Source organism: Herpailurus yagouaroundi, unplaced genomic scaffold, assembly GCF_014898765.1.
Source record: "Herpailurus yagouaroundi ecotype Mexico unplaced genomic scaffold, PumYag 196, whole genome shotgun sequence".
Taxonomy (NCBI): Eukaryota; Metazoa; Chordata; class Mammalia; order Carnivora; family Felidae; genus Herpailurus; species Herpailurus yagouaroundi.
In genome coordinates, this window is record NW_024412427.1 from 29724368 (window position 1) to 29750288 (window position 25921).

Consider the following 25921-nt stretch of genomic DNA (forward strand, 5'->3'; position numbering starts at 1 on the left):
ACTGTGAGATCATGCCCTGAGCTGAAGTCCTATGCTCAACTGACTGAGCCACCAAGGTGCCCCTCATTCATTATTTCAACCCACAGAATCAACCGTTAGAACCTGGCCTGGTGCCGGGCCTTTCACTAACAGTGAGGTAGGCCTCAATAAATCTGCGTTGGCTTGTGCTGATGGCTCGCCCTAAGAGCCCTCCTTACAAGCCCTGTGGCCCACCCAGCCCTTCTCCCTGGAGGCAGCTGCAGGCTCTGGTCTTTGAACCAAGTCCTAGTTGGCAGTTCCTCCTCGACTCAGCTCTGGAGCAAACTCGACAGGTGGCTGCCTCCAGGACGGTGTGTTCCACCCTACAGTGAAACCTGAAAGAGGTTGACCCTGATAGATAAGCCCGCTTGTGACTGGGCAGAACAAAGATTTGTTTCCGGAAGGAGGGCAGACCTTCCCAGGGCCCACCCAGCAAAGAGCCCACCAGTGGCCCAGCCAGCCTGTGGCCCCTGAGCTGCTTCTGGGACACACGGAGCACTGGGACTGCACTAGCATTTCCCAGGGAGCAGGCTTTCCATGCCAAGGAGGGAGGGCGGCCACAGGCCTCCACAGAGAGGGCAGTTTCTGCGCAGCCCACACTGCCACAGTGGGGGTCAGGAGGGGAAAACCCACGGAAAGCCAAGAATCTGGGAAATCCCTTCTCTGGCCCTGTCTGGCCAAGCAGCAGGGAGTCCTCAGGAGCCTCCCATCATGGGACATTTCCGGCCAGCCTCCTGGGGTTTGCACTGTAAGGCAGAAGATCAAAATTCTCAAACCCACACAGCAGTGTTTTTAAAGGGTCCATAAGTTAATGGACAAATGACCCATATTTAATAGTCTTAGAGTTAGGCCTGTGTCAAGGAAGCAAATTCAGAACGAGAGCCCTTCCTAAGTCACCTCCACCAGCAGGCAGGCCCACCTCAAGGCCCAAAGAGCTTTCCCTCCTAATTCGCCCTCCCCAGGCCCCTGGGGACACAGCCACTGGGGGGGAAGGGCGGCACCCACTACTGGCTCAGAGCATTTCTGGATTCGTCCATCAGAAAGGCTACCAATGCCCAAAATGTTTTCTTAAATATTCTCAACATGGTGAATCTCTGTCTTCTGAAAGTTCATTTGAATTTTGGGAAGAATGAAATTATTTAGAGCAAAGTCTTATGAATATGATGGGTGATCAAGTTATGCAACATGATCTTTTACAGAATTTTTTGGTCAAGTGTAATAGACACACAGAGAGGTGCACAAATCATAAACCAGCCGCTTGGAGAGTTTCCAGAAATAGAATACCACCAGGTGACCACCGCCCAGATCAACAACAGAATATTGCCACCAGCTCAGAGGCCCCTCATGCCCCTTTCAAGCAGGTTTACCTCCCCTATATCTGTCGTGCTGACATCAAGTGCAGACGTTGTTTAGACTATTCTTGAACTTGATATAATGGGTATCTGCCATATGTACACTTCTGTGCCCAACTCTTCCCATGCTACGTGGGATTCACGTGTGCTATTCATGTATGGTTCATGTATAATGCAGCTATACAGCAATGGCTGCTGTGTAGTACTTCATTGTACAAATAGACTAATTTGTTTATTAACTATTGCAAATAATACTACCGAGAACATTCTTGTACATGTCTTTTCAGGAGTTGACAGAAATCTAGATTTTCACGTGAGGTTTCCCAACTTTTTAATGTTGTAACAAATTCAAAGAGTTTGAAAGACACCGTGCAGGGCAAAGCATGTTGGTAACTGTAATCTGCCTTCCAGTGAGGAATTGCTACCGCTGGTGAGCAAAACAATGCTTAGGGAGCCCAGCCATGATCGGAGGATGAAGGAAGGGGAGGAAGGTTTCAGAAAAGTGTGACCCCTGAGTGGGGTCTCAAGAAGGAGAAGCCTGGGAAGAAGGTGGGGAAAGAAGAGGAAGGGAATTTCAGGCAGAGGAAGAGGAAGAGGCTGACCCATGTCGGGGGAATAACAAGAGATCCTTGGAGTTTGGTGCCATGGTGTATCTGGAGTGTGGGGATGGCGACTTCTCCACAAAGATGAGAGTGTCAATGACAGTCCACTATATGCCAGGCACAGTATTAAGCACCCATGTGCATTTTTCATTGCATTGTCATTACAGACGTTAGAATCATTGTTTGCTTTGTATATGGAGAGAATAAGACACAGAGAGGTTATTTGCCCAAAGTCACACAGCCAGTAAGTAAGTGGAGGAGCTTGGACTTGGAGACTTATTGCAGCTAAGGTGAGGTGGGGCCAAATCAGGCAATACTTCATGTGTTACTCCTGCATCTTTGAATTTATTCTGACCTTGATGGGAGACTCTGGAGGGTTTAAGCAGGGAGGCCATGTCTCTATGACCACGGCACAGAGAAGGCAGAGAGAGGGAAGGGATCGGAGGTGATTGCAGGAATCCAGGTATGAAATGGCAAGGTCTCAGCTAGGACAGTGTTAGGGCATGAAACCCAGGAGAGAGATTTAGGAGATATTCTGTAAGCCACTGCCCTCCTTCCCAGGATTTGGGGACTGATTGGAAGTGGAGGAGTGGAGTGGAGCAAGAAACAGGTTTGTAGGAGAAGCTGACAAGTTCTATTCTGGACACGTTGAACTGGAGGTGTCTGTGCAGTGTCTGAGGGCCAAAGTCTCATAAGCTAATGGCCCTGTGGTTCTGGAGTCAGGAAGAAAATTGGGGCAAGAGATGAGCCTTGGGGGTCACCAGGTTGCCTTCACAGGTTGAAGGTACAGGTGGAGGAGAGGATGGTGAGAAAAGAACAGAAGGTGGGACATAAGTGGGGGGAACTGCAAAGGTTTAGGAGCAAGAGGGTGTAGAGGGACACACTCAGACAGCCAAGAAGGAGCAGTCAGAGGTATGGTGGGGACATTGCAAGAATAGTTCCATAGGCCATCGAGAGAGGAGAGAGGGTCCAAAAGGCAGCATCAATTCTTCGGAGGCCAAGCAAGAAAATTACCAACAAGTGCCCATGAGGTATGGCCACAAGGGCACCACTGGTAACCTTAGTGGGGTCCCTTCAGTGGGGACTCCCACAGGAAGATTGGGGTGCACTAGGGAGGGAAGAGGAGGTGAAGGAGAGGGAAATGATTAAGAAGCACACAGACCAGAAGTTTGCCTCACCCAGGGTCCCTTGGGAAGCTTTGATGCTGGAGGCCCTTCATCTTTCAGTTCGAAGCCATGTTTTATTGGGTTTTATTAATACACATGTGTTTGTGTATCGACCTCCATCGTTTAACTAGCTTTGGGGAGGAAGCCTTATCTCTGTTCTTTTACCATCTTCTGGAAGAGTGCTCGCAACTGCTTACATTGCATATGATCGTGCACACCATCTCTCGGTCCAATTCCAGGCTCAAAGTTCTTCTGGTTTTAAACTCTTATGATGGTGGGCAGGGGTGGGCGGGATCCATACCTTTCAACTCTTCACATCACATGAAGTGATCTAGAATGGCATGTCCACATCCAGCCTGGGACAGCCACCGTGCACTGCATTGCTCCTGTCTGGTCCAGCATCTGCCGTCAGTGGCTTGAGAAGGAAGGCAAGGTGTTAGAAAATTCAACTCAGTGACGCATGTCCTCACTCACCGATTTGTGAATGCAGGCCAGAGGAGCAAGAAGCAGAGCAGGCAACAGAAAGGACCCTCTAATTGAGTTGGCATGGGGGAAAATGCATTTATCTAAGTGTCATCCTTTGGAGAGATACTTCACTATTGGCTTTGACTTCAATGGCTGATACATGAGACCAATCACCTAGGGATATCCTAATAAAGATTCATTCATTAATTCATTCATTCAGCCAACAAATATTTATTAAGAACTGTTGTAGTTTTGTTTAACAGCTACAAATTATTTTACATTCTTCTCATTAACATAGGCATGTAGAGTCCCATATTTAACAGCTTTGACCAACAGAAGGTGGTAGAAGCTCTGCTTTGTGACTTCTGAGGCTACAAAGCTTTTGCCCAGTTCATGTAAAGCTAAACCACCATATAAAGAATCTGATGACCCTGAGATTACCAGGCGGGGCTCCACCAAACCTTCTCGGGTGAGCCCCACCTCCCAACTATTCCAACCCAAGCATCAGGTACATGAGTGAGGATGACCTCTTGGAAGTAGATTGTCTAACCCCATCTCAGCCTTTTGAGATACTCCCAGCCACTCTAGTCTTCCCTGCTGAGGCCCCAGACATTGTGACACAGAGACAAGCTATCCCTGAGGGGTCCTGTCTGATTCTGTGGGCATAATTAAATGGCATTGTTTATGGGAAGGCCATTCTGCATAATGGATAAGAATTATCTGGGATAAGAACCTATTGTGTATTAGGTGCTATTCCAGGCACTGCAGATAAGCAATAAACAAGATAGGCAAAGTCCTATGTGGGGCTAACGTGCCACCTGGGAAAGACAGATAATGTAAACAAATAGTAACTCAATGATTCAGAAAAATAAAACCAGGGAATATAACAGTGATTGCCAAGCTACATTTGGGGGAGATAGGTCCAGGGAAGGTCTATCAGAGAAGCTGATAGTTGGACTGAAAGCTGAATGATAACAGAAAGAATGGGAACAGCAAGTAAAAAGGTGCTAAGGATACTAAAAGAGCAGACAGAAGCCAGTGAAAGTGGAACATGGTTAAGGAAGGGTATGAATGGAGGAGACGAGGCCAAAGAGATAGGTTGGGTCAGTCCAGCAGGACCTTGTGGACCATGGTGAGGAGGCTGGATTACATCCTAAGAGTAAGTGACATGATCTATACATTAAAAAGTTGGTTCTGACTGCTGTGTAAGGAATGAATTACAGAGGAACAAGAGAGGAAGTAGGAACACCAGCGAGGAGCCATGGTAGTAATCCAGGTCAGAGATGATGTTGGCTGGGACAAGGAGGTCATATTGGAGATGGTGAGAAGCAGATGAAATGAGGCTGTGTTTCCGAGGTAGAGCAGACAGCTCTCAGTAATGGGATGATTATAGAAAGCAAGAGACAAGGAAGAATCAAGGACAATTCCTGGATTCCCTATGTCCATCTTGGATTCTGTTCTAGGTATTGTGGATGCTGTTTTGTGGAGATTCTGGATTCTGTTATATTCCTCTGAAGAATATTGATGCTTATTTGTCTGTTTGCTTACTTGTTTTATAAAGCAGTAAACTTGCCCAGACTCAAACTGTAGACTCTGCCTTTTGGGAAGTTGTTCAAATCTCAGTTCAGTTCTCCTGGCTTTGGCTGGGCTGTTGGAAGTCTTTTCCATACATGCATGGTTCAGGGATCAGCCAGAGATGTGGACAGAGTTAGTACACAGAATATGGGGCCAATCCTCTCTTTTCTGGGGTTCTCCTCTCCTTCTTAACAGCTATACTTGCCCAGACCCTGTCTTCTGGTTCTTTCAGCCAGAAAGACTGCAGATTTTCTACTGGAGTTTTAGCTACCCTATGTAGTTCAGGCTGGGAACTGCCTTCAGGTGAAAGCCATAGAAATAAAAAATAGAAATAAAAAATGCCATTCCTTTATTCCAAGTGCATAGGCCCTTCCTGTTTCTGCCTGCTTTTGTTCACTCTCCAATACATTCAGGTAGGGTTTTTTTAAATTAAACTTTATATTTTGAGATGATTTTATTTTTTTCACATTTAATAATTTATTTATTTTTTAATTTACATCCAAGTTAGTTGGCATATAGTGCAACAGTGCAACAGTGCAGGAGTATATAGTGTTAGTTGGCATATAGTGCAACAGTGATTTATAGTGCAGGAGTAGATTCCTTAAGGGCCCCTTACCCATTTAGCCCATCCTCCCCCACAACCCCTCCGGTAACCCTCTGTTTGTTCTCCATATTTAAGAATCTCTTATGTTTTGTCCCCCTCCCTGTTTTTTAATTATTTTATATTATATTATATATATATTTATTTATATTATATACTTTTTTATATTTTTATATTATTTTTGCTTCCCTTCCTTATGTTTTGCATCTTAAAGTCCTCATATGAGTGAAGTCATATGATATTTGTCTTTTCCCGACTGACTAACTTTGCTTAGGATAATACCCTCTAGTTCCATCCATGTAGTTTCAAATGGCAAGATTTCATTCTTTTTGATTTCCAAGTAATACTCCATTGTGTGTGTGTGTGTGTGTGTGTGTGTGTGTGTGTTTATATATATGTGTATATATATATTATATATATAATATATATGTATGTATATATATATTATATATACAATATATATGTATGTATATACCACATTTTGAGATATTTTAAAATCATATAAAGTTGTAAGAAGTAACAGAGGTATCCTTTGTACCCTTTACTCAGTTTCCCCCAATGGCAACATCTTGTAAAACAGTGCAATAGCACAACCAAAATATTGACATTGAGATAGTCAAGATACATAACATTTCCATCACTACAAGGGTCCTTCGTCATTGTCCTTGTATAGCCATACTCCCTGCCCTCCCACCTACATCCCTTCCTTAGCTCCTGGTCACCACTTATTAGTTGTTCATTTCTAAAATTTCATCATTTCAAAAATGTTATATAAATGAAATCACACAGTATATAACCTTTTGGGGAAATTTTGTGTTTGTTTTTGTTTTGTTTTTGCCCAACATAATTTCCTGGAGATCCATCCAAATTGCACGTATCAATAGTTTATCCCTTTATTCCACGTCAGAGATGTATCATAGTTGTTTTGTTTTGTTTTGTTTTGTTTTGTTTTGTTTTGTTTTTGACCATTCACCTATTGAAGGATACCTGGGCTGATTCCAGTTTTTGGCTATTATAAATAAAGCTGCTATGAATATTTATATATAGGTTTTTGTGTGGACAAAAGTATTCATTTCCCTGGGATAAATGCCTAGGAGTGCATTGCTGGGATGTATGGTAGTTACATGTTTCACTTTTATTTGTTTATTTTTAAAAATGTTTATGTTTATTATTTTTGAGAGTGTGAGCAGGGAAGGAGTAGAGAGAGAGACACAGAATCTGAAGCAGGATCCAGGCTCTGAGCTGTCAGCACAGAGCCTGAGGTGGGGCTTGAACTCACAAACCACAAGATCATGACCTTAATCAAAATCAGTTGCCTAACAGACTGAGGCACCCAGACACCCCTCACGTTTAGCTTTTAAAAGAAACTGCCAAGGGTTCCTGGGTTGCTCAGTTGGTTGAACGTCCAACTCTGGATTTCAGCTCAGGTCATGAGATGGAGCCCTGCGTTGGGCACCCTGCTGGGCATGGAGTCTGCTTGGGATTCTCTCTCCCCCCTCTCTCTCTGCCTCTCCCCTGCTTGTGCTTGTGTTCTCTCTCTCTCTTTCTCTCAAAAAAAAAAAAGAGAAAGAAAGAAGGAAGGAAAAAGAAAGAAAAGAAAGAAAGAAAAAGAAAGAAGAAAGAAAGAAAGAAAGAAAGAAAGAAAGAAAGAAAGAAAGAGAACTGACAAACTCTTATCTAGCATGGCTGCACCATAACACATCCCACTAGCTGTGAATGAGGGATCCAGTTACTCTGTATCCTCACCAGCATTTGGCCTCATTACAATTTCTTATTTTAGTCATTCTGATAGGTATATAATGATATCTCATTGTGATTTTAACTTGCATTTCCCTAATGGCTAAAGATATTGAGCATCTTTTCATGTGTTTATTTGCCATCTGTGTATCCTCTTTGGTTAAATGTCTGTTCATTTCTGAGCTTAATCTTTTGGAAAGGAAAGCAACACATGTAATTTTAATATTTGTGTTCCCTGCAAGGCTCCACATTTTCAGGTGCCCCATCTTCCATCAGCTGAGGCTGGCATAGCAGGGCATTGTTGCTTCTAGGGTTCAGAAGATGATCATGGGTGTAAATCACCCATCAGATCAGAGAGGAGATTGGGGAGAAAGGAGGGAGAAAGCCAAATTTGTGGTGTCCTTAAAGAGAGAACTATGGATGGGATTCTTTCTCTCTCTCTTCACCTCTCTTTTTTTCTAACCAGAGCAGAGGGTCCTGACCCACTTCTCAGAGTCCCATCCCTTCTATATCTTCCTGAGGCATCCCCTCTCACAGCCTCTCTCAAAGCCACAAAAAGCTGATCACACCATGTTGTTCCTAGTAGGTGCTGCATAAATATTTGGGCTTGGTGGATTTGGTCTCATTGGAATCTATGGTGTGCACATGACAGGAAACCCAGTTAAAGCTTGCCTGGCCCAGAGCAGGAATTTGTTGGAAGGAGTCATTTCTGAGGTGTCTCAAGTTAGTGCAGGAAGAGCAGGAAGGAGTCTGGGTCTTGGGCAGCTGGAATCCATAATCCAATCCATCACTACTCTCTCTCTGTCTCTGTCTCTCTGTCTCTGTCTCTGTCTCTGTCTCTGCCTAGCAGCTTTATTCCCTCTGAGCACAGACTTCAACTTTCACAATGCAGGGAACATGGTTGCCTCTAGCCCTTACGCCCATGGCATCCAGAAACAGAGGGTCTGATCTTTAAGTTGCACGGTTGGTTTTTTATGTTTATTTAGAGAGAGAGAGGGACAGGGCAGAACAAGAACAAGCAGGGAAGGGGATGCATAGAGAATCCCAAGCAGGCTCCACACTGATCATGTGGATTTCACGCACCCTAAGATCGTGACTTGAACCGAAATCAAGGGTCAGATGCTTCACTGACTGAGCCACCCAGGTGCCCCTAGTTGTAGTTTATAAAGTCCTGGAGGAAGGTAATGGTGGACTCAGTGGGGACCAGGAGGTGGGCCATCATGACTGGCAGTAGGGAAGGGAAAGTTTATCAAAGTGGGAAGGATTTGTAGACTCAATCATTAGATGCCCCCTCCAAGTTTACTGCCAACTTTGAGGGTTCAAATGAGACCATTGAAAGGCCCACAAAGCTCCTGCTTTCCTTTGCTCTTCTCACCTCCCAACCTGTAACATCTGCTGGACTCCAACCCAAATCCCACCCAAGCCTGGGAGCCCGTTTAGCCAGCCTCCTCTGTGACCTCCCTCCTGGGATTACTCAAACTTTTGATGACTTCTTCTGCGAGTTAGGGTCATGCTAGCTGCCATAACAAATAAACCCCTGCAACACAGTAGGTTACACAGTACAAGATTTTTCTGGCTCACTTGAAAGTGCAATGTGTGTGTTTGAAGTTGAGGTTGCTTTCCACATGTTAATTCGGGGATCTAAATCCTCTTTCCATCTTGTGGCTCCACCTCTCCCTGCCTCAGAGTCCTTGACATTCAGCCAGGAAGATGGGAAAGAGAGAGAGAAAACACACTCACTTCTTAGCCACCTCACTTTTAGTCACATTCTCATTGGTGGGGACTGCTCACATGACCCCTCCAGAATATAAGGGGTTGTGGGAAATGAAGTTCCTAGCTGGATAACTGCTTCTCAGCCATGACTTTATACTATGTAAGGAAGAACATAGGGAATATACCTCAGAGATTAGTGCTGGTTTGGTTCCAGACCACCTCAAAAAATGAATGTCACAGTAAAGTGAGTCAAATGAATTTTGGGGTTTCCAAGCCATATAAAAGTTATGTTTACACTCTACTGTGTAAAGTGTGCAAAATATTAAGTGTGCAATAGCATTATATCTAAAAAACAATGTACATGCCTCAATTAAAAAGTATTTTATTACTAAAAATGCTAACCATCAACAGAGCTTTCAGTGAGTTGTGATCACTGGTGGCAAATCACCACAACAAATACAACAACAATGAAAAAGTTTAAAATATTGCAAGAATTACCAAAAAAGTGACAAAGAGACACCACGTGAGCAAATGCTGTTGGAAAAAATGGCGCTAAAATACTTGCTCGACACAGGATTGCCACAGACTTTCAATTTGTAAAAAAAAAAAAACAAACCACAGTATCTGTGAAGCACAATAAAATGAGGTATGTGTGTGTTTTGGCAGACCATTGGTCATCTTGCCACCACCCCCAACCTAGGCAGTCAGCCACCCATAGATGAGTGCCTCATTGTCCTCTGTTTCCTGTCTGCTAATCTCAAAGTCCACAACACTTGGAGCCCTGGTCTCTTGTCATGCCCAGAGACCCAACAGACTGATGGATTCATGAAAGGAGATGGTCATCCTCAACCAATAATTTTCTAAAAGCAAATTGGCAAACTGTGGTCTTCCTGCCAGTTGCCTGGCTTTGTAAATGATGCTTTATTGGAACCAGGGTAAGGACTAGGGACAGGTAAGTGAGACGGGGTCAGGCAACAGAAGATTAGGTCACGTCTTCATTTGAAATTTTGACAATTTGTTCATCATGGATTTTTGGAGTTACTTTTGTTTTTTAATAAAAAGTAGCATGTTAGGGATGTCTGGGTGGCTCAATCGGTTAAGCGTCTGACTCTTGGTTTCAGCTCAGATCGTGATCTCAAGGTTCGGGAGATCGAGCCCCGCTTCAGGCTCCATGCTGTCAGTGCAGAGTCTGCTTGGGATTCTCTCTCTCTGGCCCTTCTCCACTTGTTCTCTCTCTCTCTCTCTCTCTCTCTCTCTTTCTCTTTCTCCTTCTCCTTGTCTCTGACTCAAAATAAATAAATAAACTTTAAAAAGAATAGCATGTTAAAGTATTTTTGATCCCGACTACTGAGTTTCTTGGTGTTTCCTTAAATGTTGCACCCAAGCCAAGTGCATCACTCACCTGCCTGTCATGGTCCTTCCCTCTCTGAAAAGCCTAGCATCTGGGACTGTGCCCAGCCCCAGGTGAGACTGGCATTGAGAGAGAAGGAGGAGGGTCCCTCTGCTGTGTCCTGAAGAAGCATGCCACACTCTTTCCACCCCACCTTCCCTGAAGCACTGGAGTCTCCCGCTGCTGCTGGAGGGCCACTGTAGGTGGTGCGAAGGGCCTGGTGAGTCCCCAGAAGGCCTCCCTCCTCTACAAAGCTCCTGCTTCCTCTGAAGATGGCCCTGGGACCCTGCTTATCTCATTTCCCTGGCATCATTTTGAGGTGAGTCCTGAAAGCTTTCAAATTGAAGCCATGTCTCATAACAATTTGGTAGAAAGATACAACTGTCACCAGTTTGAAGCTATAGACCTTTTCCAGAGCTATTTGATTTCACTTCACAGCCCCCAGGTTTTGCTCCTTTTTATTTTGCAGCTGATTCTCCCTCCCCCTCTCCTTTCCTCTCCTTCTTTGGTGATCTCCTCCCCTATCACTGTGATTTCCATCCCCTCCAGCCTTGGAGTAGGTGCTGCCTGGGGCTGGGTTGGGAGGAAGAAGGAATGTCTTCATGTGTGATCCAGGCTCTGGCAGTTTCTTTGGTGATCATGGTATGGGGGGAGGTGGCAGCTTCCTTTAAAATGAAAATGAGACTGTTTCACAACCAAGTCAGACACCTTGCATCCTGCATGAGAAGGACCAAAGCCTGGGAAAACCATGTTACCCCTCCCCCAAGAAAACAGGTTCTATGAATTTATGGAAGTTGACCTATGACACACATTCATCCTATGGCCCTGCAGTTGTCTCCCACATGCCGAAGAGAAAAGCAAGAGCCATGTTCAAGAAGGTTCACAGCAGGGGCACCTGGGTGGCCCCATTGGTTGAGCATCCAGCTCTTGATTTTGGCTCAGGTCATGGTCCTGGGGTCATGGGATTGAGCCTTATGGCACTCAGCGTAGAGCCTACCTGGGATTCTCTTTTTCTTTCTCACTCTGTCTCTCCCTCTAAATTAATTAATTAATTAATAAACAAACAAATAAATGATGGTCCACAGTAGCATGGACCATAATCGCCCCAAACTGGAAACTACCCAAATGTCCATCAACAGTAAAATGGATAAATAAATTGAATAAATAATAATCATAATCCTAAGTAAACAGATGGATAAACAAATAAATGCCATCCAATGGAATACTCTACAGCGGCAAGAATAAATAATCTACAAGTATACACACAGACACTATGTTGAGCAAAAGAAGCTAAACACAGAGCACATGCTGGGTGACCCCAAGTATGTAAGCACAAGAGGGCAAAGTGAATCCCTGCTGTCTGGTGATGGCTGCTGCCTTACAAGGTAGAGGCTCTGAGGGCATGGGGGGCTCTGGGGCTAATATTGTGATGGCTCTTGATCTGGGGGTGTGCAGTTTGTGAAAATGTGGCAAGCTGCACACTTAGGCCACATGCATGTTGCTACATATCTGCTATTTTTAAATAAGCCAAAAGCAGGCCCAGCTAGCCTCTTGGACTTTATGAGTGGTGAGGAGGTGTGAGAGGGGAAGAGGGCAGACTGTCTGCAGGCCTCCTGAATGCCCCCCTGTGAGGCAACCACCCTGAAAGCTGGGCTGCCTCCCACACGTGTCCTGACCCAGGGTAGTCACGTGGAGCTCCACTCATGACCCCAGAACTCAACTCCCCAGCCTCCAGTCAAGCCAAGGTGCATGCTCAGTTGAACCTCAGTGCAGCCCAGTCAGTGCTGGGTGGGTGAGCCGTGCCTCTCCAGGAAAGGGGGACATGAGCCCCCATGAAGCAACGCTGAGACAGCCAGACAGGGCTGGCTCTCACGTGCCTGCCAGAGCTGCCATGCTCCAGGCCAACGACACCCTTCAGACTAGTTCAGCTAAGCCCCCTATGATCACACCGTGCTCCTCACAGCATCAAGAGAGGCCACTGGGTTGAGGGACAGCTTTCAGTGACACAGTCAGTGAGTGCGTATTGAACATTCACTATGTGTCAGGCACTGTGCTAGATGCTGGCAACCCACTCTTGTCCTCACAACCCTGACAGATAAAAAGCAAGTACGGAATAAACAAGGTGATTGCTAATTGTGACAACAGAGAGGAGACCCACCCCTAATATTTATGGGCCCCAGACAAGAGTTCAAGTGGGGGCCGCTGGCCTAAGCCCACTCCTTTCCTTTCCTGCTCTAGGCTGTATCCTGCTTCTGAAGGGGCCTTCAGCCACGTGAACAACCCAGATGTACACTTACCTTCCACCCCGTCCTCTCCATAGGTGCAGGAGAAGACACCCAGGGAAGAGAGCCCTGTGCGGCCCTGGCAGCAGGCAGGGGGTCCTTGTGCGTAGAGTTGTATACACTCTTGGGCTCTGGACGAGGGCCCTCCTTTGGCCCCATCCACTCCTTGCCTTGCAAGGAGGACCATGGAGAGGGGAGAGTGCCTGTTCACCTGGTTCAAATGGCAGAAATGGTCATATTAACTGGGGTAGGAGCCACTTGGGGGAGAGGAGGTGCCATGTGGGTGCCGGTTGTGCAAAGCCCCAGAAAGCATTGTGGGAGGAGGCAGGACGGAGTTTACAGAAAGAAGGCCAAGGCACCTAGAGCGGGGGGAGCTGAGTGGGGCAGACCATGCAGAGAAATGAGGGTTTTATTCTCAGGGCCACGGGACCCATGGGAGGGATCTTTATTTCTTTTGTATCGAGGTATAATTGACACGTAATAAAATGCACCATCAAAAGTGTACAGGTCGACATATTTTATATATGCATACATTTATGAAAACACCAGCAGAGCAAGACACAGAACATTTCCAGTGTCCTAGAGAGCTCCCCTGTGCCCTTTCCAGCCAATAGCCCCTGAAAATAACTACTGTCCTGGCTTACATTGCCAAAGATTGCTTTGCCTAATTTTGATCTTCAAATAAATGAGGTCATAGGACTCTGGGCTCACTTACATCTGACTTCATTCACTCCACATAGTCTCTGTAAGATTCACTCATTTTGCCACATGTAGGGCAGGTCATACATGTGTGGCCGTGTAGTATTCTACTGTGTAAGCTTACTGTGACATGCCTATCTATTCTCCTGTGGATGGACAGTTGGGTGGCTCCAGTTGGGGGCTATTAGGAATGAAGCAGCTGTGAACACTCTCAGCTGTCTTTCAGTGGTGCTGGGCTCCCATCTCTGTTGGGCGTATGCCCGGGAGTGGAACCACTAGGTCGTAAGGTAGGTCTGTGTTGCCCTTTGTAGGTCCCATCAAGGAGTTCTTCAAAGTGGTTTGAGAGTCTGATGAAGGGCTTCCCATGGGAGCCTGGCACAACAGGCTGTGTATATAGGAAAGGTCAGGTCAGCTGCTGTGTGAAGAGTCCTAAGGGATCAGAGTGGAGGGGAGGAAACCAGTTAGGGGGTGATGGAATGATCCAGGTAAGCAAGGATGAGGCGCAGGTGTGACTGGTAGCAATGGGAATGAGGAAAACACTCTCCCACCTCAATGAGAAGGACACAGCAAGCTCACTGGCCAAAGCCACACAACATAGAATCAGTCCTTAAACCCAGAGATTCTAACTCAGCCCCGCAGAGTCCCTCTCGGCTCAGCACCCCATCTCTCTTTGAACTGTGCATTGTGTGGCCCCAAGGGCAATGAAGCTGGTACGGGAAATTTCAGAGAGCAAATAGACCTGCTAGGGATAAGCAAACAATTAGCTTTCCCACCCGGCCTAGAAGTCACTTGAAATCATGTTGTTTTGTTCATTTATTTATGGCCCCTGTTCAGTTTCCCAAACACCCCATCTCCTTGTCTGTTCCCTCGAATCTCTCTGGGGTTGGAAACCCAGTAGCAAACACTGAGAGCTTTCTCAAGCCTTGTTCACACTCTACCCCAGGCACATATGCTACAGACTAGGAAGCTCACTTCCTTGGCACACTTCCTTTGGGCAGCCAGTGGTTGCGGTTAGTGTTGCACCCATACAAAGCCAGCACTGAATCTGGGGCATGGCAGGCCTCCTCCACCTATAAAAATCAGAGCCAGGAAATCCCACAATGTACGGTCTTCCTGTAGGGACTGGTGAAAATTTCTCTACTATCTAGACAGCAGGCTAATTGGAGACGAACCACCTTTATTACTCACTAGGTAGGGGTGATGACCATCTACATGGCTTTGGGTCCTCTGGAGGTATCAATGCAGGGTATCACTAGGACTCTTTGAGAATGATACAGAAATCCAATTCTAAGTAGCTTTAATAACAACACAACAAATTCATTGATTTGTGCACCTGAGAAATCTAGAGGTATTGGTTTCAGGAATAGTAGGTTCTGGGTGCTCAAAAATATTATGAGGCTCCAATTCTCTTCATTTTTCATCTTTGCCTTTATCTCTGCACTTTCAAGCTTGTTCTCTTCAAAAACATGGCCACCGATAGAACAAGTCAATCTCAGCCAAAAAAGTGGGCCTCTTTACCAATGTAGTTTTCCAGGGTGGGCTTCCCTTAGACTAACCTGGGTCAGGTGTTCAACTTGAACCAATCACTGTGGTCAAGAGCCTTGATGTGCTTGCTGATTGACCATCCTGGAATCAGAGGTGCACTGAGAAGTAAGGAGGGGGCCCTCCAAAGAAAAGTGGGTATGTATTATTTGCAAGAAAAGGGAAAGTAGATGATGAAAAACCATCAAAAAGCAGATTTTAAAATTGTATCTGGTTGCAGGGCGCATGGGTGGCTTAGTTGGTTACGTTTCTGACTTCGGCTCAGGTCATGATCTCACAGTTTGTGAGTTCGAGCCCCACATGTGCTGACAGCTCAGAGCCTGGAGCCTGCTTTGGATTCTGTGTCTCCAGACAGAACAAGACAGAGCACAAGTGGGGGAGGGGCAGAGAGGTGGCGGGGGGACACAGAATCTGAAGCAGGCTCCAGGCTCTGAGCTGTCAGCACAGACCCTGATGCGGGGCTCGAACCCACAGACAGCGAGATCATGACCTGAGTCGAAGTCGGATGCCTAACTGAATGAGCCACCCAGGTGCCCCAAAAAGAATTTTTTTAATTGTATCTGGTTGCTTCAAATACCTGCACTTTCCTCTTAGGAAGTTGCTGATAAACTCATTCCAGGTAGCCTGAGAAGAATGGATGGGTGGGTGAATGGGTGGATGGATGGATGGATGGATGGGTGGGTAGATAAGTGGGTGGATGGATGGGTGGATGGGTGGATGGGTGGATGGATGGCTGGAAGGATGGGTGGGTGGATGGGTGGGTGGATGGATGGCTGGAAGGATGGGTGGAAGGATGGATAAATGAACAAACGCACACAGGAACAAATATTTACTAGTTGCAAGAATTTAAGCTACTTGAGAGCAAAAACCTAGCTGAGGACAGGGCACATAGTAGTAGGTCAAGGGTGGCAAATGCCTAGCATCACCAAGAGATGACTCTTCTCTTTCATGTTGAGTTCGGACTGGCCTCAGAATCCTTCTTAACACAACACTCCAGATGAAACTAATCACCATCCTTTTCAAATATGTACATCACTTCCTTCAGAACCTGCCCCAGCTCTTTGGTATTGCTCAACAGAAGTATGTTGACATGAAGTAGGTATCTACCATGGGCTGGGCTCATTTGAACACATCACCTTGTTAAATGAAGGCAATCTGCTGTGTCCCCTTTCCTGTCAGTCCTCCCTTTGCCAAAGCTCCAATGAGTGTTGACATCAATCTATTTCCAGAAAGTGTCCACAGACCTTCAAGATGGTAGCTCTATATGTGAAGCCATCCCAAGACAAGAGACCCCACAGCAGAGGTGTGCTGATACGCATCCAACAACTAGCTCCCCAAAAAGAAAGGTCCCAAGATGTAGCATTTGCCAACTACTATGGCATAAATTCTCCCACTGTAACCAATTTCAACCTTCCAAACTGAAGCTACTGAAAATAGAACTCAGAAGGGATGTTGACAATCAGCTCTTGAGTGCTGACGTGAGCTAGCTGCGGCACCCCACAGCCTTAGAGGGTGTTGTGTTTCCCAAGGGATTCTAGAACCATGTGAGAATTGACTTTGAGGCTACGTTTCACCAAGAGTCACCCAAGAATATTTGCTTATACTCCAATACAGAAACCTAAGTTCTCTTCTAGAAGTTTGCTACTTGCCAAATCATAGTCAATGTTACTTTAGGCTCCAAAGCAAAATGTGCAGTGAAGGGTGTTGGCTGACTTCATTCAATAAAACCTACTCTGAGGTATTGAATGCCTTCAGCATATCATTCAGTTCCGCTCTTATTCTGTGGTGTTTGCATTTAATCCACTCACCAACAAAACAATAAGTTTTAAAGTCCCCCCCCCCAATTTCATTATTGGAAATGGTAAATAAATGCCAAAGTAGTGTATGACCATGGTGATCTGACTTCAGTTATGGTTGGTTCATGACCAATCTTGTTCTGTCTACACCTGACCCATTCTGCACCTCTTGTATTACTTGGAAACAAATCCCAAACATCATCTCATTTATCTGCAAGGATGTTAGTAGAAAGCAATACCGTTTTAATCTGGAAAACTCATCGAAACTGAGGTGTTAGCAACAGAGGAGGGTCTAAACTATCAGCCTGCTCTGACTTGGTGGAATTTCTCACTGGGTCATAGGCTGAAGAATGATGTCGTGATAGTGCATTATTTCCCCAGTGGAGAAGTGGGGGGTGAAGCTTTTAGGGGTGAGGAGCTGTTAATGGGACCTAAATTACAACCTGTAAACAACTACTGTCCCGGCTGCTTGCAGGGTAATTCTTGTTACTACCCTCAATCAGAGGCTCGCACAAAAGGATATTTGAGTTCAATCCAAAGAATGCTCCCATTCTGTTCCAGCCCTGTAAGTCTCAAGTATCCAGATCTTGTTCCAGTTCAGACTGATTCATTAGAATTTTTTTAAGTGGGGTGGAGAGGGGCAGATGAAGAGCTGCAAAGTTAGGAAAATGGCCAGCCACTCAGAGCTCTCTGGTTCCTCTGACTCTGGTGTGTCTGGAGGTCTCCCAGTCTGGGATGCAGCCCCTTGGAGGGAGGGCAGTGGGGTACTGCCCTCTGCCCAGCAGTGGTGACAGTCTGGAGGTCCACAAAGCCACATCCCGGAGTTCAACTTGTTTTGTGTGGCTCTTGTAGCATTTATTTAAAAGATATGGGGATCTTTTGCCAATACTTATCAATTGGGAGGTTTTCCATAAAACTCTTAGAGGCCATCCCAACAGCTTTTCGACCCAGCCTCATGCAAGGCAGGCTGGGGACTCAAGCCCCCACCTCTCCCAGGGAGCCAGTGATGGATGGATATTGGTGGAATAAATACCCCATCTTCCTCACACGTAGGTGAGCAGCCTCTACAGCATGTTCTGTGCCAGCCCCCGGGGTCTCCGGCGGCCTGAGCCCCAGCTGTACCCACCCAGGTACACCCCGACTGGGCTTCCTTCCCATGCCTCTCTCCCCCTTCCCCACTCCTCTCCTCCTGCTTCCAGGAAACTTCTCACAAATCATCTGCTTGCACTCAATCCGCACTCAATCCTTGTCTGGCGTGGGAGAATTCAATCCCAAGACGCCTTCCACCAACTCCCAGCCCAGGCCTCCTAGCTTATCAGCCTCTAGCCCTCTGGGGCCAGTTCCTCTGAGGGCAGAGCACCACCACCAGCCAGTCATTGTGCAAAAGCGAAGCTAGCCTCAGAGATCAAAGTGGCCTCTGTATTTGGGGAAAATATTGGGTCAAATAGCATGTCATTTCAGAAAAGCTCTCAAGTACAGCATTCCCTGAGCTCTGCAATTACAGCCTCTTTCTCTGCTCACTTTAAATGCCCCTGCAAGCAGCTATTTACTCTCTGGCCCTGGGCACCACTAAGGGCTCATTCTAAATATATCACGACTAACTCATAACCCTCATTGGCCCAAATGCGTATTTGTGAGTCGCCCAAGCCTGTGGTTGAGTGCTTCCAAGTAAAACCCAGCCACTGTGGGAAGTTCAAAGTGCAGGGAGCAGAGCCCCTACTCCCCGCCCTCCCTCCAGGGAGTTGAGATTCATTGTTAGATTGGCTCCAAGGGCAAAAGCCTCCTAGGGTTTATAACAACATGTCTGAAGCTTTAAAATATGCACCAATAAGTATTTGTCAAATACATTCTGAAGCCATACAGGTGGATCCTTTTTCCTTCCTTCTTTCCTTCTCTCTCTTCCTCCCTCCCTTCCTCTTCCCCCCTTTCTTCTTTCTTGCCCTCTTTCCTTCCTTCCTCCCCTCTCTCTCAAGGCATACACGCCATGCGGTGCCATTGCTTGTGATGGGCAAAGACTGAAACCGGCCTTTGTGTCCCTGGGCATGGGAGGGTTAATTCCATTAAGTTCTCTCCACCTAATGGGATACTCAGTGGCCTTTTCAGAGGGAGCTTAATGCTCCGAGCTGGAAGTACCTCCAAACGTAGTGTTAAGTGAAAGAAAAGTGTGCACTGTGACTTGTGGGAAAAGGGTGGGGAGTACCTATAAAGGCATGCAATGTCTCTGGAAGGATAAACAAGAAACGGCCACCCGGGGTTGCCTCTGGGGAGAAATAAAACACAGAGGACAGAGGGGAGAAAGAAACTTCACTTTGCATGATACATATATGTGTGTGTCTGTGCACACACACACACACACACACATTTAATGGAACATCAATAAAAACAGAGAGGAGCCCTGTCCCCTAGTCTGAATCTACTAACCTTAGTGTGCAGTGTCACGATGGGTTTCAGAATCCTGTGTCAGCTCCCTGTCCGGTGTCTGGCTCCAAGCAGTAACGCATAGGTCCCTCTTGAATAAAGCCAGTGTGGTCCTATGTGTGCCCCCTCGTCTCTCTAAATGAGACTGATAACTTTGCCTCCTCCAGGCAGAAGCAACAACAATCAGAAAAAAGAGTTCCAGACAGGACACAGCAGACACCCCTTCATTCATCCAGGACCTATTCGCTAAGCGCCTACTGTGTGTCAGGCAGGGTCCTGGGCTCTGGGGTTACAGCGGAACAAGACAGATAAAACTCTCTGCCCTCACAAGGCTTGTATTCTAACAGAGGAGGAAGGAGGACAGATGATCCCCAAGCTGAATAGAGGCGGTGTGGCTAAGGAGGGGAAACGGCGGGAAAGTGGATAGGAAGTGAGGGGTTGAAATCATCACTGAGAAGGTCAAGGCCTGAGAAGGGAAGGCAGTGGGGTCTGCAATATCCGGGGCGGGGGGGGGGGGGCGCCCGCGGGGACAGCAGGTGCAGAGACCCTACTGGCTTGAGAGGGGACAAAGCCCTCATTTGTGGAAGGGTCTGTGTGGCCTGGGCACCTGGGAGCGCCCCAGAGGCCTGCTTCCTCCCCTGCTTTGTGCACATAGTACTGGAACGGAATTGGACAAGTCAACCCCTGTAGTCAGAGCTGAATGCAGCCAAAAGCCAGAGAGGATGGAGGGCTGTGTTGCTCACCTGGGCTGTCCCAAGGGGGGACGGATGTCCTGCTGCCACTGACCTCTGCCTCCAGATTTAGACCAAACAAGCTCTGGGGACCAAAACGAAAATAAATATTCTGAGAATGCTTTGTCCTGAATATCCCTCCACACAGACGTTCCCAGTGTGGGGTCTTCAAGTCATTCAGCCTGCAAAATAATCCACTGTGAGCCGCCCCTCCCCCTCCCCGCCCCCCGCCACGGTGGCTCAGTCTGTTAAGCGTCGGACTATTGGTTTCAGCTTGGGTCATGATCTCACAGTTCATGAGTTCGAGCCCTGCATTGGGCTCTGTGTTGGCAGTGCAAAGCCTCTTGGGATCCTCTCTCTCTCTCTCAAAGAATTCAAGAATAAAAAATTTGAAAAAATAATCCACCGGGAGGAAAGGGATGTAGGGGGGCTCTTAAGATTCACCAAAGTAAGAAAACCTGTCTCACTTTGTTCAGTGGGCGGTGGGGGGCCGGGGGGGGAGACCATCTGAGCCCCCTGGACAGACAAGTGTGTTGGTGTCAAGGTAAGCACCCATCTGTGGGGGTACATTCAGTGTAAGGAAATCCCTCCTCCCAGTCCCCTTAAAACCTTTCCCTCTGCCGAAAGATGGGGGGCAGATACAAGGGGACTTCCTAAGGATGCTGCCTAGAAACTCTACACTTGGGGAAACGCCCAGCAGAAATGAGTGCTTGCGTGGGCATGAGCACCTGAAGGCATGTGCCAGAATATTCATAGTGGCACTGTTCACAACAGCCCCAGACGGGAACCAGACTCTCTCCAGCAGGAGGATGTATAAATAACATGCGTACGTTCACACAACAGAACCCAACTCAGCAAGAAAAAAATAAACGACATACAGCGATGTATGATTCCATTTACACGAAGGTCAACGGCAGGCAAAACTGACCAATGGTGACAGAGGTCCAGAGTGGTGGCTAACTGGGGGGTAGGGGTGACTGACTTGAAAGGAGTGTGAGGGAAGCCCTGGGAACTGGGGTGCCCCATACTTTGATCTGGGCCATACAGCTGGGCACACATGTAACATCCAGTGAGCGGCCCACTTCAATTCCTGCACGTACTGTCTACAGTAAGGGCCAATGAAAAAGCCAAAAGCAAAACAAAGAGTAAAAACATAAAAATAGGGGCGCCTGAGTGGCTCAGTCGGTTAAGCGGCTGACTTCGGCTCAGGTCATGATCTCACAGTTCATGGGTTCAAGCCCTGCATCCGGCTCTGTGCTGACAGCTCAGAACCTGGAACCTTCTTCAGATTCTGTGTCTCCCTCTCTCTCTGTGCCTCCCCTGCTCGCACTGTCTCTCTCTCTCTCTCTCTCTCAAAAATAAATAAAGATTAAAAAAAAACATAAAAATACAGACAGAAAAGGGGGAAGAGGTAGCCCAGAGCTGCCTGCTTTTCTTGAACTACTAGGGATTCCCTAAAAGCCTTGCGGGGCAGGGGGTCCCTTTTCTCTCCACCCACCCCACCCCCCGCTTCAGCCCAGCCCAGCCCACGACCACCTCCAGCCCCCAGCGTGTCCCTCCACCGTCCCTCTGGCACCCACCCCACCCATTGTTTACAGGGCCATCAGAGATCACATGTGACCTACTTAGGGACCTGAAACAGACTCCGTAGGGGAGAGGGATATGGGGTGTAGGGATGGTGGGGTGTCTTCCCAAAACATGAATCTGCACAGGCCACTCCTGTGGTTGACTCTCCTCAATGACTTGCCTTTGTCCTCAGGATAAAATCTCAACTCCTTAATATGGTTTACAGGTCCTTCCAGGTCCGACCAGAGGCCCCCCTCCTCCTATCCCACCACCCTTTCCCTGACAGAACGGACATCAGGTCCCTAACCGGGTCACAGGAGCTTGCTCCCACTTTCCCAGTGCTCCACCAGCCTCAGCAACTGCCCCAGTGCTCCTCTGCTGGTCCTGCAGCTCTGTCAGCACCGCTTACCCTCCTGGGGCCACAGCCTTAGAGTGTTCATGGTACCAGTGTACAACCACCTGTCCGGGGGTCTATATCTCCTGCCAGATGAAGTCCCAGGAGGGCAGGGACACACCTGGAAGGGTTGCTGTCATGCATGCCATAATGCGTGGGAAACACCTAGTGAGTACCCAGTGAAATTAACATTTAACTTGATAAATGTTAATTTCCCTGCCCTGGATCGGGATGGGGGTGCAGGGAAAGGCTGAGGGTGTAGGGATTGGCTCTGGGGATCGTGGAAGGGCTTGGGGGGCTGAGGTGAGGGCCAGGCAGGCTTTTGGGATGGGCTGTAAGCCTCTCTCCCTTTGGGTTCTCATCCACTTAGACTTCTCTCCCTGTCCCAGGGCGAAGAAGAAAGGCCTAGAATGAGTCACTGGGGGGAGCTTTGGGAAGATTCTTTATGTCTTTCTTCACTGCTGTGCTTCAAGTGCCCACAAGCCCCTTTACGTGGTGGCCGCTGGCCTTCAGCCTGTGCCCCACCCACCCCCACCGTACCAAATGCTGGCTGTGCCCCTACGTGGGGCTCATCACATTGGGACAGATGGCTGTGCTCTTGAGATTCTTCTTGTGGATTTGGCAAAAGATTACTTACTGGATGAATTTCAGAGACTGCCCCTTCCTCGTGACATGCCAAGGTGGGAGATGCTGGTCAGTGGCCTCTAGCTCCCCTCCCCTCCTGGCCTCTGATGGCCAAACAAGACAGGGAGGGAGGAGGTGAGAGATAAGGCAGTGGGAAGGAGGCCACTCCAGTCGCTGCCCCATCCCCTTGATGCCTTTACTTTCTGACAACTTATTCCTGCCCTTCTCCTTTCTTCTGTCTCTCCTCTCCCTGTCTGGGTTCTTAGATTTTCTTCTGAAAATACAAATCCAAGTCAACTATCTCGGAATACCCTGACTCCAAGAAAAATGTGTTGAAGGGGGTGGACAAGACTCAGAAGGTAGTTGAGAGTCTCAAGTTGGGTGAGCCTCCCAAAGAGGCTGAAGTCCCCAAGACACGTGAGTCCCCAAGGCGGCCAAGATCTACATGTTGGTCAAGACAACACACAGGCCTGAGGAGGAACCGGGCCGTGGGGGACCGCTGCTGCTGTCACCCCCAAAGAGCATCCAGTCTGTCTGCATACTCACGCCTCAGCCTAGCAACCCAGCTGGCAACTGTGCAGCTGGAAGCCAGTACCATGCCCTTGTCCCTAACGCACCTCCGACCCCCCTGGTCCCCCTGAACCATTCCTTCCTCCATTCGCGTGTTCACCATTATTCCCAGCCCCTCGCACTTGGTCTGATGCAAGTAGATGCCCGATGATATGTGATGAATGGATGGATGGATGGACCTATCTGGAAGGTTGTTGTAGCAAACCTGGACGCCCCACCCTTATTTGTAGGGCTTTACCCAATTCCATCTGCCAGTGTCTGTCTCTCTTTACACAAAAGCTTTTTCTAAAGCCTCAGAAAGCTGCCCTGCCTGTGAGCAACCCTGCCCCCCGCCCCCCACCAGAGTTTCCCACACCATTGAGCTCTGATTGCCCCCAGAGCTAACCTACTCTGTGACATACCTGTACTGGCCCCTTCCCTTCCCTGTCCACTCCCCTGGGGCCTCCCCAGTGTCAGAGTCTCACGGAGCACCTGCCAAATAAACGACTTACTGCTAAATCCTTGTCCCAGGCGCCAATAGCAGGACTTCTCTTGGACATACAGCCCCCAATGCTGCATAAAGCTGAATTTGGGCCTCCAACGCCAGGCCCTGGACCCGTGCCCAGATGTCCACAGAGCACACAGCGGGCGGGTGTCGGAAAGGACAGAGCCGGCGAAGATTCACAAACAGAAGGGCCGTGACTGCCAAACTGAGAGAAGCAGCCAGGATTCCAGGGGTAAAGGAAAATATGAGGCCACGGGGACACAGTAAAGAGTGACAAAAGCAGAAATTAAAGTTGGAAATGAAAAGACCTCTACGGAACTGTGCCAGATGCCTGGAGGGGGACTCTGTCCCTCCCTCTGTTCTGGCTTGTGAAGCCGGCCGCAGTGGTAGGGGGAGGGAAGTCCACTGCTCAAACTTATGGGATGCCACACAAGCCTGTTCACCACATCCTGTTCCAGCCCTGGAAGGCCCAGGAGCTCCATGATGACCAGCACAGAGCATGCACTCACGTCTGGACAGTGCCAGGAGCTATGTTTGACTTGGCAGAGATGTGTAAGGGATAAAAGTGGAGTCTGAATGCACATTCCCGGGTCCCCTGCTGGGGAATCCACGCCTCTGACCACCTGGGGCTCACAGCTCCTTTCTGAGGGTGTGACTAAGCTCCCTTGGTGGTCTTGAACTTGTATATCTGGGATCCTGAGTTAAAGATGGCTCCCTGACTTCAGAGGAAAATGGGATGGGCATGTCTGGCTGCTGAGGACAAGTTGTGGACACCATGCGTGGAGCAGTGGGCGCTGGGAAGGGAAGCTGGGAGTCTGAAAAGCATTGACCTCGCTGTGAGCACAGCGTGCCCTCCCCACACCCGCAGGACTATTGTATTCAGCCTCAACTAGGAGGTGGGTGGGGTATGCGCACCCCCGTAAGTGTTCCACATTGAGTCCTAAGTCTGCCAGTCCTTCAGTTGGGCTTCCAGGTATGCTTTTTTTTTGTTTTATTAAATTTTTTTTTAATCTTTATTTATTTTTGAGAGACAGAGAAAGACAGAGTGCAGCAGGGGAGAAACAAAGAGAGAGGGGAGACACAGAATCCGAAGCAGGCTCCAGGCTCCGAGCTGTCAGCACAGAGCCCCATGCGGGGCTCAAACTCATGAACCATGAGATCATGACCTGAGCCGAAGTCAGACGCTTAACTGATTGAGCCACCCACATGCCCCTGTTTTTCTTTTTAATTTTTTTTTAATGTTTATTTATTATTAAGTGACAGAGAGAGACAGAGCATAAACATGGGAGGGGCAGAGAGAGGAGGAGACACAGAATCCGAAGCAGGCTCCAGGCTCCGAGCGGTCAGCACAGAGCCCAATGCAGGGCTCGAACCCACAAACCATGAGATCATGACCTGAGCTGAAGTCAGACACTCAACTGACTGAGCCACCCAGGTGCCTCCCAGATATGTTTCTAAAACACTAACTACAGGTCACATCTAATTGAAAGGATATTTACACTGCCCAGGACACAAAAAGAAATGCCTGGGTATAGGATGGCAGTGGGCAGAGAAACCCTATCAAGAGCAAGACAAGGGTGCCTACAGCCTAAATTATGAAACCTCTATTTTGAGTTAACTCCTTGGGCTGCTGTTAACTGGACTTAGGCTTATCCTTGTTTGCATAGCCATATTAACTCCATCTACCCCTGTGCTGTACAGTATGATGGCCTCCAGCCAAGCACACTGATAGAGCATTGGAAATGCAGCCGGGGCACCTGGGTGGCTCAGTTGGTTAAGCATCCAACTCTTGATTTCGGTTCAGGTCATGATCTCACAGTCTATGAGTTTGAGCCCCACATCGGGCTCTGTACTGATGGCACAGAGCCTGCTTGGGATTCTTTCTCTCTCTTCCTCTCTCTCCGTCTCTTACCCTCTCTCTCTTTCTCAAAATAAATATAAATAAACTTAAAAAAAGAAAAGGAAACACAGCTGGTCTAACTGGCATGTGTTGTCAGCACCAACCATGCACTGATCTCAAGAAAAAGACTGATTTCAAGAAAATAAGATGAAGTACTCATTAATAATGTTTTATACTGACTACATGTTCAAGCGATGCTCTATTTATGTATTGAGTTAAATAAAATATCTTATCAAAGTTCATCTCTCTTGTTACAGGTTGAATTGTATGTCTCCCAAAGATGTGTTAGAGTCCTA

The 25921-nt window shown here is 47.6% G+C and overlaps 1 long non-coding RNA gene across 1 annotated transcript; it reads right to left on the reverse strand.

The window, feature by feature from the left end:
* On the reverse strand, positions 1 to 24093 carry LOC121012523 (uncharacterized). The gene is made up of 3 exons (XR_005782158.1): positions 23733 to 24093; positions 20100 to 20172; positions 1 to 3553 (listed from the first exon to the last, which is right to left on the reverse strand). It is a non-coding gene; the product is annotated as an uncharacterized LOC121012523 (long non-coding RNA).
* Between the last annotated feature and the right edge of the window lie 1828 nt (positions 24094 to 25921).